Below are 20,124 nucleotides of genomic sequence, written 5' to 3' on the forward strand. Positions count from 1 at the left end.
AATAGTGAAAAACGAAAATGGCTGTAATTCACTACCAGAGCATGTCACTTGCACTACTACATGCTCTACCTTTCACATACTCTGCACCCTGCCCAGGGGGGTACCTTGGGCCTTCCATAGGGGTTACCAATGTGCACATAAAGGGAAGGGTTAGGCCTGGTCAGTGGGGACACTGACCAGGAGGACATGGCAGTTCACAGACTGCACTCAGGCACTGCAGTGGCAGGCCCGAGACACCATTTTAGGGCTACTCATGTGGGTGGCACAATCAGTGCTGCAGGCCCACTAGTAGCATTTATATCACCAGCCCTGGCACACTCAGTTCACTTTACTAGGAACTTCTTGGTGAGACAAATATGCCAATCATGGATAACCAATTACAGTAACAATTTACACAGAGAGCATATGCACTTTAGCACTGATCAGCAGTGGTAAAGTGCCAAGAGTCCAATTGCCAACCACCACGGGTCAGGGGAAAATAAGGGAGGAAGAAGCAAAATGTTTGGGATAACCCTGCAAAAAGTGCCATTTCCAACAGATAGTGTTTTCTATTGAAACTTAAAATCCTTTTTAAAGATTAATAAATGTATGCATTTATTTTTAATTGATGTGGTTCGTATTATTACGTGTTTTATATGGTCCAATCGTCTGAATGGTGAACAAACGAAGTGGGTGATGGTAATTCTTAGTTTGTGTGTGACAGCCGGACAGAGTATTGGTTAAGAATATAATAATGCACCTAAAGGGAATTTAGCTTTACTTGTGCAATTGTGACACTGTCTCAGCTAATGACACTTTACACATTGTCATGATTTGCCCGAAATACAATCATTTGTGTTTTAAACTTATGCGCCCATTCTTAAAGCCTATGAATTGTATTCAAGTCAGACATGCATTATTGTAGCTACAGGTTTTAAATACACCCACAGTCTATTATTTTCTTTCATGTTACTTCTTTGGGGTTCTAAAGCAATCGAAATTTTTACTTGTACTGATGTTGTTCTCTATGGTTTTATTTCATACTGTGTTTGTCATTTATGATTTTTTTTAATCGAATAAAGAATATTGATTGATTGACTGGGGCCTCGGTGCAATTTAAGTCCTGCTACAATGAAATGGGGTTAGGAAAGTCTTTTGCGTAACACTGGTCAAAATTTATCTTGGGGCTTACCTCTTGGGTCTCAATATCATTCAGTGTAGCAGTGCAGGGGGCTGAGGCCAGTCAGGATCCCTCAAAGTCACATATGTCACTGTTGAACTCTGTCTAAAGCCTTATTGATTGGCCTCAAACCCTGAGTGCAGAATTTCAGTGGTTATAGTGAAAGCAATATGAGGGGGTGTCTGCATTAATGAATGGTGAGGGTAGGCCCTGGTTGAGTGCAGGTGAGTTCTTAAAAAAGTGCCTGTGTGATCTTAACTTTAAATCAAAGCAGCCAGTACCCAAGACTTACCTGTTTACTCACTACTTGTACAGTTCCGCCTCTGCTGTGCATTACAACATAATTGCCCAGTCACAAACACATGATTCTCTCGCTGTTGTTTTGACCATCAATCACCACTTCATAATAAAGGCCAGATAAAAAGACACACACAAGGCCAGCTTTGAAGAGACACTTGGCATTAGAAGTGGGCAAGCCAGAAAATTAATGTGCAGAACTGGACCAAGCATCTGGCTTAGCTCTAGGAGTCATAACACAAACTGAGCCATTAATATATTCGGCATGTAAAACGTTTTATAAAAAAAATCAAAAATGATTTTCAATGGAAAAAACTAGTATTTTTTACTTGCAGAAGCATTTCACTGTAGTAAGCTAGATTGCATCACTGCAATTATTAAAAGTCATACTTTCTACACAAGAGCTCACACACATTCACACCTCTCCTCACAACCCTGATAATGATTCCATTAGTGAAACCAAAGGTATGCAGCCTCTGGGTGGCTTATGAAGTGTGTAGTGAAAAGTTGCAGAGTTGTTACAATAGTTGAGTTGAGTACCGAGAGTGAAGGTACGTGCAGAAGAGTGGAGGAAGTGGTAAAAGGCTGAGGCTGAAACGTGTTGCTTGGCTCCCCGGCAAGTGGTTGTTATGCAAGAGTTCGGATAACGCTGTTGTGGAGGTTGAGGAAGCTGCTAGGCCTGTTGTCTAGCATTGCTACCTTCTCAGTAAGCAAGTCTGTGAACAAGGTCAAAAGTTCAGTTATAACTAATGAATCTGGAACTGCCTAATACAATCTGATCTGCAATGACAGTAAATTAAATAATTTCTCAATCATTCTAAACCGTAAACCTAAATGAACCCTTAATTATTTGTAATATTAGTTCTGTAATCATATATAAATATATTTAATGTGCATCATAGCTTAAACATATTTTTCTTTTTAGATTACTTTGTAAATAAGTAAAAAACCTTTACTGTGGCAATTAATACAAATTGCATAACTGGGTATAAGTACTGGACCTCTGACACCACCACTTCAGTATACTTCTAGACCTGTGAATACTCTGCCAGGAACAAAGACTGCTGTGCTACTGAGGACTGCCCCTCTGCGTTACTGCTGCTTTGCTGGACTCCTGCTTTGCTCTGCTGCCCTCCTGCCTGGGTGAGAAGGGCTGGACCTGCATCACTTGTCCCCATAACCCAGATTGACTCCAAGGGCTGGCTGGCTGGCCTCCTGATCTGCAGTCTGAGAGACATAAAAGATTTCCAACCAACCCGCTTCTGCGCCTAGACTCTGCCATCTGTGAGTCTGCACCCTCAGGTGGTGCAACCCCAATCCTGCTCAGTTCAGTTCAAGAAGTCTTTATTCGATTAATTCATCATAAAAGACATAAATACAAAATACACAATAACATATATAAAATCAGTATTAAATCATCGACATCGAATTGACTTCATGCAGAAATATACAAAAATGTAAAAGGTGTCACAGATACCAGTTACCACAGTGAATACAAGATAAAACAATCTCTGCTAATTTTGTTTAATAAACCTACTTCTGATAACCCAAGCCCAACCAAGGAACTTGGCAACCCCCACAACAATAAGTGGATCCAGATTAGTTTTTAACAATCTCAAGGCCTCAGCAGACGAGCGAGTGCCTAGTTGACTACAAACTGGTTTGAGCCACTTAGATCTGGGGGCAGAGTATAAGGGGCACACAAACAAAAGGTGAGACAGACTTTCCCCGAAACCCTGACAGTTTGCACAAAACCCCGGACTAGCATTTCCCCACTTATTGGTGAAGTCCCCTATAGGGAGTGAGCCACATCTAAATTGAAAGAAGAGTTTGCGGTCCAGAGGTTTGGTGATGATTTCCCAGTACTTTTCTAACCTGGGTAGATCTTTGTGTACCATAAATAATCCTGAAAGACTACTTGGGCTTGTTTTTGAGAAAGTATTGTGCATCACCCAGTCCCAGTAACATTTTTTGAGCTCATTTTTAGATGGAAATGTGGCTGTCTCGGGCGATGACCACAACTCGGTAAGGCCCATAGATAGAAGAGTAGCCTTAAGACCTCTAAACCATCCGATTTTTAAGGCTCCAGGAATGTTTTTTACCTCCAGACAAGCTTCTGCATAATGGTGTAGATCTGGAGTTGTCCACAAGCGTCGCCAGAATGAAAGCGGTCGGTATTTAGCATAATCGACCACCGAGTGGGACCCCAGGTCGAATAGTAGGGGGATTAAAGGAGTCGACTGTGGCAGACCAGTTACCATCCTTAGGAACTTGTTTTGGGCGTGTTTCAGGGAATCCAAGTTGCCTCCACCCCATAGCTCTGCGCCATATAGCACCGCTGATAAAACCTTTCCACCATAGATCTTCATCAGCGGTGACATAGGCTTCGTAAATGAGCATTTATGTTCCTTGATCAAGACTCCGCCCAACTGTTGGTGTTTCAGGGTCATGAGCTCGATCTGGTGGGTCCAGCTTAGTGTGTCGCTGAAAGTAACACCCAAATAGGTAAAATGCTTGGTCTGCTCTAAGGGGGAATTCCCCATTTTAACCCTAGCCTTGACCTGTTTGTGTCCCCTCATAACCATAAATTTGGTCTTGGCAACGTTCACCTCCAGCTCATGCTCACTACAGAAACTCTCAAACCTCGACAGTGCTAGCTGTAATCCCTGTCTGGTTCTCGAGATTAGGAGAGTGTCGTCAGCGAACATGAGCAGAGGGATTTTCATGCCAGCCAAACTTGGAGCATCTGTGGGACAGCCTTCAAAGTACTTGATGACTCTATTTATGTATAGGGAGAACAGGGTTGGTGCCAAAACACATCCCTGTCCGACACCTTTCAACACAGGGAAGTTCTTAGTCACCTCTCCAGGTTTGCCCCATCTTACAAAGGCATAAGTCTCAGCGTGAAGGTTAACTATGATGCGGACCAAAGAGGGAGGCATACCCATTTCCAGAAGGCAGTTCCAGAGCCCAGCCCTCGGAACAAGGTCAAACGCAGACCGAAGGTCTACGAAAGCCGCAAAAAGATTACCCTTGCCCAGAGTGACCGTCTTCCAGTGTAATAACATAAACCGGAAAGCCTGGTCCAGGGTACTTACATGGGGTCTAAACCCTGCTTGGAGAGGGGTAAGTATATTATATTCTTCAATCCAAGCCTGGACCCTGGAAAGGACAAGACGAGACACTATCTTTTGAACAGCATCAATAAGGCTGATCGGTCGGTAGTTGGAAGGAACCGACCGATCACCCTTCTTGAAGATGGGCAAAATCTCGGCACCCGCCCATGAATCAGGCACCTTTGCTCCCCTGGCCAGCGTGTTTGCCAAGTGCAGTAGATATGGTACCCATAGGTCTTGATCCTGTTGAATAATGTCCGCTGGAATGCAATCCGGGCCGGGCGCTTTGCCCCTGGGGATGGTGTTCAGGACGTTTTCAACCTCTTTGGCCGAAAACACAAGGGTATCAAAGGACAGCGGCCAACCAATGGGGGCTTCCCCTTCCCTGAGGCACCTGAACTGTTTCTCGAAATGGGACACCCATTTTTGTTGGTCGACAGAAGCAGGGCTAGGACGATCATCCAGGGACTTACCCCATTTGAGGAGGTGCCAAAATTGCGTGAGGTTCCTAGAGCCACAGGCCTCAACAAGAAGAGCCCAGCGCTCTTCATCCCAGGCGGCTTTAGCCCGCCGTTTGGCTATATTGTAGGCCTTCCTGGAAGATTTGATTAGGGCTGGGTTCCTAGATTTTAGAGCTTTGAACAGGTTTGAGTGGGATGTGCCACACTCATCATCAAACCAGTTTGCAGGCTTCCTCGGCTTTCCTGAGCCCTTTTTGGCAACTACTTTAATGAATAAAGTCTTTAGGGATACGAACAAGCTGGCATGAATGTCAGAAATTTTGAGGGATATTTGGTTCGGGTCGTCACATTGCTCTAGTATTCTTATGGAGTCAGAAACCAGAGATCTTATTTTAATACGTGCATTCACGTCCACGGCAACCTTTGGCCACCGAACCCTCCTCATATCATTTGTTATTACCAAGGCCTCTTGTACGGCATTGGAGAGACGCACAGAGGGCCCGGCAAAACTGAAATCCTTCAGTTCTGCTAGGAGAGGTTCGTGATCACTTTTGGGCCGAGGTCTGATTATCATATCCGAGACTAGGGGCCACATGGTTGCATCGACTAGAATATAATCGATACGACTACTATGCCTTCCATTAAAGAATGTTGGATTGCCCAGTCTGTCCGATCTAGTACGACCGTTTAGGGCACGCAGTCCCCAATTCAGACATAGGCCTTTGATGAAAGTGGCACTTTGGGACCACTTAGTAATCGGAGGTAGCTCTAGTTGTGGAATTCCCCATGTCAAGTCCTCGGCCTCAGTTAGCATCCCATCCTCCCCGCTTAGAGGTTCGAAGCAAGTATTAAAATCTCCCATAACCACCACATGACCCCCTTGCTGTGTAGAGCCAAGAAATTCATCTAAGAGTGTTAGGGTAGATGATACACGACCACCCGGTGTTCCTCTGGCATAAACATTAAACAACAAGATAACCAACCCACTATTGAGTTTCAAGCTAACTATGAGGATATCAGGACAGTCGATATAAATTTCTTTAACAGAGACTCCTACTGTTTGGCGCACCCAGACAGTGAGACCCCCCATGGCCCTGCCTCTTTGACCTCTAACTGCGGGTTTGTTAAAACTCAGAAAACCTGGGAAATAAACCGGAAGAATTGACCATGTCTCCTGAAAGGACCAGACGTCACCTTGTCTGATGAAGTCAGCCTAGTCAGGTATACATATGCAGGAATCTATACCCGCCACATTCCAACATCCCAGCGTGGTACCCTTAAGAGAGGCTTGAACACCCGGGACAATAACATCTACGGGAGGGGATTCACCGGGATGAGGGGAACTTGCTACAGATGGGGGAGCCTCAACAGGCATCCCTTCCATTGTCATCCTACATAACCCAACCTGAGTTGCCTGTACTGAAAATGAGCCTGTGGGAGAAGCAGCAATAGAAAGCAGTGTGTCATGAGACGGAGGAGATATGACCCGCTCGCTTAGGTAAACAGGGTTTCCGTCCTCACAACACACGAGTGGAACTTTGAAACTTGCAGCATTACGTGGGAGGATACACGGGACCGCTCCCACATATGAATTAAACTGGGCGTCGTTGCATTTCTCACTTGTTTGTCAATCAATAGACGACAGCCCAGAAAGAGGGTCATATACGTTTCTCAGTGGGATGTTCCACAGATCTTTAGGATGGGAGGGCCTATTGGTATAAGAAAATGCTGGAAATAGGCTGGGGGGCTGCAGTGACTGTGTAAAAACTGGTGTAGGGGGGATCAAGGGGTACGGGGGATTATAAGAAAAAGGCATTCCCAAGGATGTAGGAGGACCAAATGGCTGGATGTATGGCTTAGCCCAGCCCGGCGTTTGTACAGGACAGTTGTAAGTGGATTGGATGTACGAGCGATAAAGCGCTTCAGGGTTGAAATGGGGATCATGGAAGATTGATGTGAAGTTGGACCATTTGGGGGGGTTTTTAGATGTGTTAGTTCCACCAAGCTGACGTTTGTTTGGGTTAGTCAAAGTTTCGGGGTAGAAATAACTTAGATTCCTTGTGGAAATCCCACCCTCGTTGTTCCCCACATACCAGTCAGTGAGGTGGGATACAACCCTATGGTCTCTAAAATTGATAATGACAATGTCCCCCTCAATGTCCTTAGGGCGCACCCCAACCCACTGACATCTTCTAACCGTGACGATATCCCCATTGAGGTTCAGAGGAAGGGGTCTGTTTGTTTTTAGCCAGAAGATGCCTTTGTTTTTTAAACTATCGTCATTTTCCCTGTCCCCTTCCTGTAATGGTGGCACACCTGTCATGACAATAACAAAATTTAAAGAATCGGGCGGCAAGTCTACGTTTCTTTTTGAAGGTAAGAGTTTCTTCTTTTTACGGTTTACATCAGCAGATTTGCCCATCCCATTCTTTGTCGATGGTACTGCCCCCTTGGCCAGTGGTTTGCTAGTTACCACACTTGGGTTAGCTGCCACGGGGGGTTGAGTTAATGAGGATTTCGCAACCACTAACGGTGCTTTATTTGATGTGGTAACAGATTTAGTGGTATTGGAAGTGAGTATTTTGGTGGTAGTGGAGGTAGGATGACTAGTGGCTTTGGTTAATACGCCTGCAGCAAGGGATGAGCTTGCAGGGTTAGTGGGGGGGCCTTTGATCTTTTCTATGCCTGAGGTATGAGACGATTCAAAGGACGCCACAAGGCGATCCAACTTTTCGCCCATAACCCTCACACGTTCTAGCAGGGGGAGCATATAAGATTTAATAAGTTTCCCCAAGATGTCAAGAGTCACTTCACTTACCCCTAAGGTAACTAACTCAGGAGTTACTAACTCAGGGGCTGCATGCTCACCAGCGTCTGTGGGGCGAGACTCTACTGTAGGGGGTGGGCCCAGCACACTATTTGTGATGGGTTTCGGTGGTGGTGGGGTCTGGCGACTACGCCCTTTCCTTTTTACCCCCCCCCCTTTCGCCTTTTCTTCCTTGGAGGGGAGTGAACCACCCCTAAAGCTGCGTTGGACGAGCGTCCTGGCTTTGGGCCACTCGCCTCTGGAATGGTCTCTCCTGGGACAATACAAACCAGAGACAAGTTGGACAGCATAGGGGATGGATCTGCTTCCCTGCTGTGTGACTCAGGGATATTTGTTTCTATTAAACTTGAGTGATTAATAGGGGGACAGACCAACTGACCTCCGCATGTAGCACTACTACAGGGCGGGGAGATAGCAGGGAACCTAAATATACTAGGGGTAAGATTGAGATCAGTCATGTTAGCATCAATAATGCTCAAACCTTGGGCGGGGAGATCCTTGGAAATATTAAGGACTGGCAGTGGGATATTCTTTAACTGCTCAATTGAACGTCTACGCTCAGCTCTCCTTTCGGCGAGAAGTAGGTCCATATCGACTTCCTTTGCAGATTTCTTAAAAAATTTATCAAGGGGACCCAAGACAGAGACACTCACACCTGGTGGAGCAGAATGGCTCATGTTAACAAAGGTCAAAACAGGATAATGGGGAATGGGGTAAAGGCTCGAAAACAGTGCTAGCAATCCCAATTGTCAAAGAACTTAGTCACTGCTTACTGCAAGTAAAATGAAAATATCCTGGCCCAGCCCGGCCTCCAACGGCCCCTGACGGTCCCGCCCTTGTCCCGGGCTTCTCCCGGCGCCCTCCCGCGCGCTCCCGCGCAGCGGGAAAGACTGCTCCTTTTAAAGATATACAAGGGTGACCTAGAGGCGGGGCCGGCAGGGAGAGGAGCCCAGCTGACAACGGGCGCGCGGGGACTCCTGGAACTTGGAGTCCACCCGCTCTACCCTCGCAGCCCTGCCGGTGTCCAAACGAGGCCCCTAGCAAATGAACCACAGCCGCTTGAGTCCGCGAAGCGGGACCCGCGCAGCGGCTCAGCAGGCTGGTTTTGAAGATGCTGGAGTCCGTGGCGTAACGAAGATTCCTGGTGTGATTTCCACTGCTGTGTGGGCTGGAAGCGTCTTAAAGGTGCTGTGTTGGGGGCGGGGCTGGCAGGGAGAGGAGCCCAGCTGACAACGGGCGCGCGGGGACTCCTGGAACTTGGAGTCCACCCGCTCTACCCTCGCAGCCCTGCCGGTGTCCAAACGAGGCCCCTAGCAAATGAACCACAGCCGCTTGAGTCCGCGAAGCGGGACCCGCGCAGCGGGTCCGGCGAGCAGCAGCGGCTCAGCAGGCTGGTTTGGAAGATGCTGGAGTCCGTGGCGTAACGAAGATTCCTGGTGTGATTTCCCAATCCTGCTCCCTTGGAAGTGGGCCTAATATGTATCTCCAGCGGAAAAGACACTTTCTCTGCTGACTGACGTATACCCCACGGAACCAACACATCTCCTTGACTGAACGCTGCATCTTCAAGCAAAACCAATGCCTTGCCACTGATGCATAGATTGGATCAGTCACAAAAGACTTGCATTACAAAAGCCTTCGCATCTGGGAACTTGGCGCAAGCTCCTCGTATCCCCTGTCAATGGCAGCCTCATCAACAATGACAGATCTCCGCATTGCAGCTGCAGTGCCCATCTGAAATGACCCATCACCTCTGCTGCATCGCGCATCCTCCACACTGGAGTTCGCATTGCAAGCTCTGTTGACAGAATCGTTGACGACAGTGCATCAGGGCCTCACAGCCCCGCCTCGCTGCAACTAGGAACTGACGCTTCGCTTCGGCTGGGCAACGCAAGGTCCATGTGGATCCACGCAAGCACTCCACAACTAGGAATAAGGTACTTTGGTTTAACAGGCTTAACTGCGTCCCTGTATTTGGCCTGTGTTCCATCATGATTGACCTGAACTTTTGGCTTTGCCCTGGCTCGGCGTGACCAGATATCTCAAATAGCGCTTTTTGCTATATTTATCTAAAAGGTTTGAAATGCAATATCTCAAGTTCTACGTATTGGAGTTTGGTTGTGGTGGTCTTGTTTTATTTATTACATTAATCTCTATTATTCTAACCTGGTGTGGAATCTTTTTGAGTGTGGTTTACTGTTTGAAGCGTTGCACAAATACTTTACCCGTTGCCTCTAAAGTTAAGCCTAACTTCTCTGTGCCAAGCTACGAGAGGGTGAGCACAGGTTAATTTAGGGTTTGTCTGCCTCTTACCTTGACTAGGATTGTGGTTGCTGTTTGCCTAGGGCTCATTTCCCAGTCAACCAGCAACCACATTTCTAACAACTGTGGTGCAAAAAATGCAATATTGTAAAATGAACAAATATATAAACAAAGGGGCATGTACCTGAGTGCAGAGTTTCAGTGGTTATTGTGAAAGCAGTCTGAGGAGGGTGTCTGTATTAGAGAATGGTGAGGGTAGGCCCTGGTTGAGTGTAGGCTAGGTGAGTTCTTAAATAAGTGCCTATGTGAGCTTGGCAGCTTTAAACTCAAAGCAAGCAACATGCAGGTCTTGTATTACCCCCACTTTGCATACACTACTGGGGGAAGAGGTGGCCATGGCTGACTCTGTCGGCTGACTACTTGCACAGTCCCACCTAACTTGTGTAATGCAACTTACCTGACTTCGTTTCTCAAAAAGCAGCTGACACCCAGTCACAAACACGTTTCTCTCGCTGTTGTTTCGAACTTGGACCATCAATCGCGACATTATATCAACGATCGGCTTTGAAGACACACTTAGAGGTAGGCAAGCCAAAAAATGAATGCGCAGAACTAGGCCATTCACCGGGCTTGGCTCTAGGATTCACAATAGGAGCTGAGCCATCAATATATTTGACATGTTAAAGATTTTATAAAAATATCAAAAACGGTCTTCAGTGTATAAAAAGAGAGTTCTTTTCTACATGCAGAAGCATTTCACTTTATTACATTAGATTGCATCACTGCATCGATTAGTATTTATTAAACGTCATAGTGTCTACACAAGAGCTCACATACACTCCCACCTCTCCTCACCACCCCGGCAATGATTCCATAAGTGAACCCAAAGGCAAGTCTATTGTTATGGGGACCCTATAGGTGGCCTATGTTGTTTTCATACATGGAGGTAGATCATTGTCTATTTAATTCGACACAAATGGAGTTTTTATACAGTGCACATGCTGAACAGTTGGATTTCAAGGTGCTGATGCACGAAAAGAAGTGTGAAGTGGAAAATTGCAGAGTTGTAACAGTAGCTGAGCCGAGCGCTGAGAGCAATGGTACGTGCAGAAGGGGGGAGGAAGTGGTAAGAGGCTGAGGCTGAAACGTGTTGCTGTGCTCCCGTGTGAGTTGTTGTTCTGCAAGGATTAGGACAACGCTGTGTGGAGGTTGAGGAAGCTGCTAGACCTGCTGTCTAGCATAGCAACCTTCTTAGTAACCAAGTCTGTGAACAAGGTCAAAAGTTCAGTAAGACTTTATGAAACTGGAATTGACTAATACCACTCGGATTATTTCATTTACAGTAAATGATAATCATTCATCGATCATTCTAAATCTAAAATCTAAATTAGCCACTAATCATTCCTCCAGCTTCCCGCGAAAGCTTTTCACTAGACTATATGCTCTTTCATTGGTCGGATCCTCCAGCAACACTGAGCGTGCCCGCAATGAGTGGAGTGTGGACTTAGAGAGAGACCTCCCTCCTGAGCAGTGGCTCTACTGCTGCAACCAGATCAAGCGCCTCTCCCCCAACTATCGTCTGAGGCTTATTCATTCTAAGTATTTACACAGGCTATACCACAACCCCGCATCCTTACACAAGATGGGCTTACTTGACAGCGACAGATGCGCACGCTGCTCGGCTCCCGGGTCTCATTTATGAAAAGTGACGCATCGCTGCGTGAAAACAGCGATGCGTCACTTTTCACTGCGCACTCCTTGCGACATTCCTGATGTGTCATATTTAATGTATGACGCATCATGTCGCAAGGAGTTACAGATACGTCAGTATTTCTGACGTATCTGTGAGCGCAAAAGTGACGCATTGCTGGAGTGTGTCACAAAAGTGACGCAACTCCAGCAATGTGTCCTTTCACATGGGGAAAGCCCCATGTGAAAGGGCTTGCGTCAGTCTTACACCTGCTGTGAGGCAGGAGCAAGATTTTGACACAACAGCGTCCTAAAAGTGACGCAGTGAAATCTCATAGATTTCACTGCGTCACTATTACGAGGCTTTTTGCGGGGGGAACGCCCCCTCTGCATACATTATACCTGACGCAGGTATAATGTGGCGCAGGGGTTTAAAAAGTGACGCATCTAACTAGATGCGTCACTTTTTAAATATGGCGCAACAGGGTGCATTTTTTACACCGCTGGTGTGTCACAAAAAGTGACGCACCGGCGGCGCAAAACTGAAGCAAGGCCTTCATAAATAAGGCCCCCGGTTCGGACTTTGTCCACCTGGCCTGGTTGTGCCTGGTTGTGCCCCAGGGTATCATCATTTTAGGGGGGGGTGTGCGCCGCCATTAGTGACATCACACTCGAACGATTCACTTCTGATCCCCTGGTTTGTCTTCTGGGCTGCGTCAAACACATGCAAGATGCCAACGGTAAACTAAATGCGATGCTATTGGTGCTTACTGAGCATAGGGTAGCCGTGCAGTGGGGGGCTAGCCGGCTCTCTCAGTCATTAGTTGGCTGGATGATGCAGCCCACTGCTAGACACTCCAGGGTGAGTTTTGGGATCTGATGCCTATGGCCAGCAGGCCCCTAACACATGGGCTCCCCTCATCTCCTATCTCCAACAAATACCACCTCTGAAAGTCCAGCAGCGCCTTCCCCCAGTTCATACACCCCAAATGACCGTGATGGTGTCGTTGGTCTCATCCTTCCCCCGGGCCAGATTACTTGTGCTTCCTCTAGTCTGGCTTAAATACCACTTAATCACTGTTGGGCCATGTATGTGCTACTTTCGGCCTCCACCACCCCGGCAAGCAGAGTTCTATTGTAAGTGGAATGCCTATTGTATTTATTGTTGTGATGCCAGCTTGTTATGTAAACAAAACAGGTGATGGACAGAATGTGGATCAATGTCACACATTCACCCCAGTCCAAAGATCTGGGCCCAAATCCATCGTTTTTTTGCACTCCACACCACCCTGGGTTAGACAATGGCGATATGCAAATCAGCTCTGACCCTGTGCAACCATGGGAACAGTCCAGTCCGAACTACAAAAGCCATGTCCTTCCCAGAACGGAATCAAGCATCCGAGGACCGGACCGGTTTCGAGGTAACACCTCTCATCAGCCCGGCTAGCTTGACTCCAGTGGTGTGGAGTGCCTGGGACCCACGTCTGAGCATCCCCAGCGCACTTAGGGCGGAGTTTGCAAACAAAACAGGTGATGGACAGAATGTGGATCAATGTCACACATTCACCCCAGTCCAAAGATCTGGGCCCAAATCCATAATTTTTTTGCACTCCACACCACCCTGGGTTAGACAATGGCGATATGCAAATCAGCTCTGACCCTGTGCCCCATGGGAACAGTCCAGTCCGAACTACAAAAGCCATGTCCTCCCCAGAACGGAATCAAGCATCCGAGGACCGGACCGGTTTCGAGGTAACACCTCTCATCAGCCCAGCTAGCTTGACTCCAGTGGTGTGGAGTGCCTGGGACCCACGTCTGAGCATCCCCAGTGCACTTAGGGCGGAATTTGCAAACAAAACAGGTGATGGACAGAATGTGGATCAATGTCACACATTCACCCCAGTCCAAAGATCTGGGCCCAAATCCATCATTTTTTTGGACTCCACACCACCCTGGGTTAGACAATGGCGATATGCAAATCAGCTCTGACCCTGTGCCCCATCGGAACAGTCCAGTCCGAACTACAAAAGCCATGTCCTTCCCAGAATGGAATCAAGCATCCGAGGACCGGACCGGTTTCGAGGTAACACCTCTCATCAGCCCGGCTAGCTTGACTCCAGTGGTGTGGAGTGCCTGGGACCCACGTCTGGGCATCCCCAGCGCACTTAGGGGGGAACATGCAAACACAACAGGTGATGGACCGAATGTGGATCAATGTCACACACACCGGACATCAATCTGTTAGTGCTTAGGGAGTATAACCTCCTTACAAGTTTCTATCTTGGGTTTTAAAAACATTAGGGTCTATTTACAAGCCCCTGGCGCTGCCTGAACATCGCTTCTTTTTACATTCAGGCGAAGCAGAGTGCAGAGCCATATCTACGAGGCCATGAAAGCCCACTCTGTATGGCTTTTCATGGCCTTGTATTTTTGGTATAAAGCGACGCCACGCATGTTGCTGCATTGCCTCACACTGCATTAGGGAGGCGTGCCATGGGCGTTGCCAAAGGTGTTCCCACTCAACGGCCATTGATTTTGATACATTTCCAGATTTACAACATAGCGTGAAGCTGTGAATGTGTCCAAACTGTCTGAAATCACTTTATTTCTCCTCGTTCTTTCCAATGGAGGAAACACCTCCATTGATTGTTTGCAGGAAGGTGTCTCTTCCTGCTCAAAACAATAATTCTTACAACAGAGGCACCCTTGCACCATGGTGTTAAGGTGCCTGCGTTGGTGTAAGACAGCCATTTATGTGCCAGCGCAGTGAAAGTGGACAGGAATGCGTCATATTTCATCGATACTGCTCATTCCTGTCCTTTTCTATGGACACAGGGAAGTGCAGCAAGAAGCTTTGCGGCACTGCCCTGCGCCGAAATGTTCTAAATGAGGCCATTGGGCTAATACAGTGCATTGTGCTTTTAAAAGTAATGGGCAGCAGCATAATAGATGAAACATTGATTCTTACCTATACTCCCAAAATCAACAGCATTGACAGTTCAATTAATTCGCCCAGTTTGTTCAATTTTCTTGGATCCTTAGACTGAGGCATTAAATTGGGCGTTGAGTCTGTTTAAAGGTTCTTTATGATAAGGCTCGATCTTTGCATTTTTCGTAAGATTTAATAATTAGAGGTGCTTGGGAAGCATCTCTGATTTTTTCTATGTCAGCTAATCAGCTTTACAGAAAATGGAAGTGAATTGTTTTTTGAGAGCAGGCCTATTCTAGTCTATTCTATTCTTGTGGATTTCTAAAGCTCATGGCTACCCAGGAGGACCTCCAAGAGCTAAGACCATATCCACACAGTGCGGCCTAAAATGGCACGATAGATAAAAAGGATAGTTTTCAGGGATTTCCTGAATTTTGGTTTTGACTGTGTCCTTCTAAATCCAGTGGGAAACCATTCCAGAGTTTTGGAGCAAAGAAGCCGAATGAACGCACTCCACCACTGCCTTTTTTATCTTGGGCACTGCTGACAGATGTTGGTTTGTGGAGCATATTGTTCTATTAGAAACGTAAGGTGTTAGCATTTTTGGATAAGCTATGGTCCATTTTTGTACATTGCTCTATGAACCATTCAGAGTCAATTCATTTGGATTCTTTTGAGCACTGGAAGCCAATTTAGAGTTGCCCGGGCTGTAGTGGCTGAATGATGCTTGGGGATTTTCAGAAGGATCCAAGCTGCAGCGTTTTGTATCACTTGGAGTCTTTTTACAACAAATTTGGGCCTCTCCAGATAAAGGGAGTTCCCACAGTTGAATCCAGAAATTACCAGGCCTTGCATCACCTTCTCTACATGATGGTTCCGACAGCCATCTCAGTAGTTCTCTCAATGTGTTGATTAGTCCAAAGCAATTTGACGTCAGCTTCTTGGCTTGGACTTCTATGGTGAGCTGCTGTGGACCACAAAGTCCAGGCCCTTGACTTCTGATTTGGGAATGGGTTGTGTTCTGAGAGACTCTGGCCAGTTCAACTTTCTCTATCTGGCAGGATTGTTTCCCACCACTTAAGCCTCCATCTTTTCCCCATTAAATTTCAGACTACCGGCCAACTTCCAATCTAAATGTAAATGTAAATGTATTTGAGCTTATATAGCGCACAGCTACCCGCAGTGGGTGTCCTGGCGCTTGCTTAGGGAACCCATCCTGGTATTCCCCTGTGAGATAGCCCCGGCAGGGTATCCACAAGGTGAAAGCCAGGCATCCCGCCGCGAGGGGCCGTTGTGGAGATTAAGCAAGCTATTGCCCAGAGTCGCAGAGTGTGAACCCGTGAGTCGAGAAGGCACCGGAGCGAGAATTATCGAGTCCGTGGAATTTTTAGCCCAAGACCCGCCGAGGCGGGGAATTGAACCCTGGTCCAGGGCCGATCTCAGCTTCCGGGTCTGCCGCCTCTAACCCATGAGCCACACTTCTCCACTATGTTGTTTAGGTAGTTATTAAGTTAGATGGATGTTTTTTTCAATTTGATGAGCAAGGGAGATGACAATTTATGTCTTCAGCTTAAGGTATTACAGAGAAACCATAAGCTTTGCTAATCTCTGCCAGTTGCGGACTTACAGATGAACAGAGTGGGGCTTAGTGAGGAGCCCTGCGGTTCCCCAACATTTTAACGGGTAGAAATTAGACTTTGTGGCTTCTTAACACACTTGAAAAGTCCTGTTTTGAAGAAAGTCGGAGAACCATTTAAGTGCTGTACTGTCACTGCCTGTTTCTTTCCCACAATTGATCAATACTGGCTGAGAGCCCTTGTCAAAAGACGCACTGAGGTCCCGTAAGACTAAGTCTGCAGAACTGCATTGGGCCAGGATGGCTCTCAGGGGCATATTATCAAGGAACTGAGTTAAAATTATCGCCACTAAAGCACCGATAATGGGCTTGATAATACGCCCTTAAGAAATCCATGTTCACAGCAGAACATGGGCTTCTATTGGAATTCTGAAGGGCGTATTATCAAGCACATTACCGCCGCATTAGCAGCTGTTTTCTGCCGCTAAAGCGGCGTATAATTGTAACGCCATTCCTTGATAATATGCCCCTCAGTTCCTCTGTGGCTGCCAGTAGAGCGGTTTCTGGCTGTTTCCTGGTCTGAAACCCTTTTTGGGAAGGTTGTAGGATTCCACCTGTTTCCTGATATTGCAACAGAATTGTGTTAACAAATGTTTCCAGTATTTTGCTGGGCACTGGAATAAGGGAGATTGGTCTGTAGTTTTCACATGGAAGCGGGTCGGCCCACAAATTCTTTCATAAGGGTTTAACAATGACGTGTTTCCATGCTGTTGGAAGTAACCCAGACTGAACTGATTGATTAAGCATGTCTGTCAAGATCGATTTTATCACTTTTCCCCCTTTTAACATTAAATCCTGGGGGCCTGGGGCCTGGGGCAAGCCTTATTTTCAGATGTTTACTTTTCTTTTGTGTCCTTCATAATTATTTCAAGGAAGGCGGTTAGTTTCCCTTTCACTGTGCTGATGACAAGTGGCAGCTGGAGAAGTTTATTTGCCCCATTATTCCCTGTTAGTGAGAGAAGGTTGTTGTTTACTTTTTTCATTAAAAAGTTGATGGGCATATTACATCGCTATTCCAACAGAGGAGGATCAGTTTGATTTTTTTGCAGGGATCATCAAGCTATTCACTAACTTGAACAATACCTTCAAGGAATTTGAAGCATTTTCAATCTTGGTGGAAAACTAGCTATCTCTTGCATCCCTGATAGTGTAGTGATAATTTTTGACTGCCTTCTTATAGTTATCTTTACTGATTTCATCCTAGTTTTTTCTCCAGGCTCTTTCCAATCTTTTTGATTACTTTTTCAGGATAGATAATTCTGTTGAAAACTGTAGCACATGTCCTAATGAAAGCTTGGCTTTTTTTGTTGTAGAGGAACTAGCTTGTTTGGGGTGTTAGGAAGCTATGTTTCAAACTTAGAGTACCTAGTGGCGATGTCTCCTTCATTGTCTGGGGTAGAATTAATAAGTATGTTCTCCAATGCTGCTATGTCCAATTTTGACCAACATCACCTTATCCTGGGTTGCTTGGGTATATTTGCTCCTTTGTCTATTAAATTTAGTTGGAAAGGTATTATTTTATGATATAACCAGTAGATTTCTATTGGGATGCATGTGTTGAATTGGAGTATGTTTGTGAATATAGGATCTAGCAGGTAACCATGTTAGTGGGTAGGTGTCACACAAAATGTACACTGCAAAGCCTAAAATGAAGTTCTTCATGTTTTAGCAGTTTTGGTTCTCCAGATGGAGATTTAGTTCACCTAGAACTGAAAAAATGTTTGTTTGTAAGCTATGTTCTGCTACAATGACCAACAGACACGAGTATTCTGGTGGGCGGTGGGCACATGGGTTTGGCGGTGCAGTAGCGGACCCCTGGCGTGGTAGTCACTCCCACACAGCCAAACTCATAATCTGGCCAGGAGAGAGGAAATAGCGGGGAGAAATAAAGAGATTTCTCCTCGTTACACCTCACCTTGGGAAACAAAAGGATTTTTCGCTTCCTCAGGTTTAAATGATCTTGTAAATCTGGGGCAGCATCAAAATCCATGAGTGTTACATGGAACGCCCACTGCAGCGCCCATGGAACACCTCACAAGCACACAGTAAAGCTTGGAATACTCCATATCTATGAGACCATCCAAAGCCACGCACAGTGGCTTTGCGTGGCCTCATAGATATGATTTGTCAGAAAGTGACGCTCTGGCAGCGCTGGGGCTTGAAAATAAGCCCCAGGATTGTTTGACTGCAACCAGAGACAGTATGTCACAGAGAACTCTCAGTTAAAAAGCTTTCCTCATACTTGGTCCTGATTAATATTAACTTGTCACAAGGGTAGATTCCAGGCTGGTCCTTTGGAATAACATCTATTACTATTCACTTGTCTCTTCCACATGCCAGGATTAGTGTCCATTTATTACATCTCCCAGTCTTTCTTGCACCAGAGCCAGGTCTATTGTCTCTGGGAGATGGTATTTCACAGCATATCAGCATGCTACTTACTGCCATTGTTGAAGGCAAGGAAATCCAACATATACAATTTTATTACTGATAAACCTCGATGGCAACAAAAAGTAGGATTCTGCAAAATCAGGTTTCCATTATATTTAGCAAATGCCTCCATTCTCCAATTAACAAGTTTTTATGAATTTTTGAGAAAAAGATTGAATGAACTCTGTGGAATTTTCCTTAACTGCCCTATACAAATGTTCCATATAGCAATAAGAATGCCTACACAGTGAGAATAGTTATATCTAGCTACATTGGAGGCATACATTTCTTACTATTTACCATGTACCGCTTATATACATTAGGCACCTGGGCCCAATTTGAAAAGCCCTTGCATTACCATTTCGTCCCGCAAAATGGTGCAAGGCAATGCAAGGGTTTCAGTGAGATTTAATAAACCACATGAAGTCACCTTATGTGGCTCTGAATGACTTAGTAAATCTGGAGTAATGCAAGGCAGTGCAAGTCACTGCCTTGCGTTACTCTGCCCTAAGAAGGTTTTCCATGGCTGGAGCATAGATGTTCTCATGCATCCACCCATAGATTTTGCTAAATACCCAGGTTTACTAAGACTTGTTAATGTGGAAATGCGTCAAATTGCTACACATTCCCAGGTGAGGCATACCAAGGAGAAATATGTTTATTCTCTTTATTCTACACATTCTGGCTGTAACGCAGACACCTTTGCACCATGGTGCAAGGGTACCTGCATTGGCGCAAGGCTGCACTCAACACACCAGTGCAGGGAGAGAGCAGGAATGAGCCATATCTTAATAGAGTGGAGAAGTGTGGCTCAGGGGTTAGAGGCAGCAGACCCGGAAGCTGAGATCGGTCCTGGACCAGGGTTCAATTCCCCGCCTCGGCGGGTCTTGGGCTCAAAAATTCCACGGACTTGTTAATTCTCGCTCCGGTGCCTTCTCGACTCACGGGTTCACACTCTGCGACTCTGGGCAATAGCTTGCTTAATCTCCACAACGGCCCCTCGCGGCGGGATGCCTGACTTTCACCTTGTGGATACTCGCTGGGGCTATCACACAGGGGAATATCAGGACGGGTTCCCTAAGCAAGCGCCGGGACACCCACTGCGGGTAGCTGTGCGCTATATAAGCTCAACTACATTACATTACATTACATTACATATTCCTGACCTCTCGCTGTCACACTATACAGCACAGCACAGAAAATTGTCTTGCTACATTGCATTGTGTTGCATGACTTCTTAGTAGTAGACATGCCCTCAGTCTTCTGGGGCTCAAGACACAAAAAGGGATAACTTAATCAATGAATACAAGTAGACATT

This window comes from Lissotriton vulgaris, chromosome 7 (assembly GCF_964263255.1).
Source record: "Lissotriton vulgaris chromosome 7, aLisVul1.2, whole genome shotgun sequence".
NCBI classification, from domain to species: Eukaryota; Metazoa; Chordata; class Amphibia; order Caudata; family Salamandridae; genus Lissotriton; species Lissotriton vulgaris.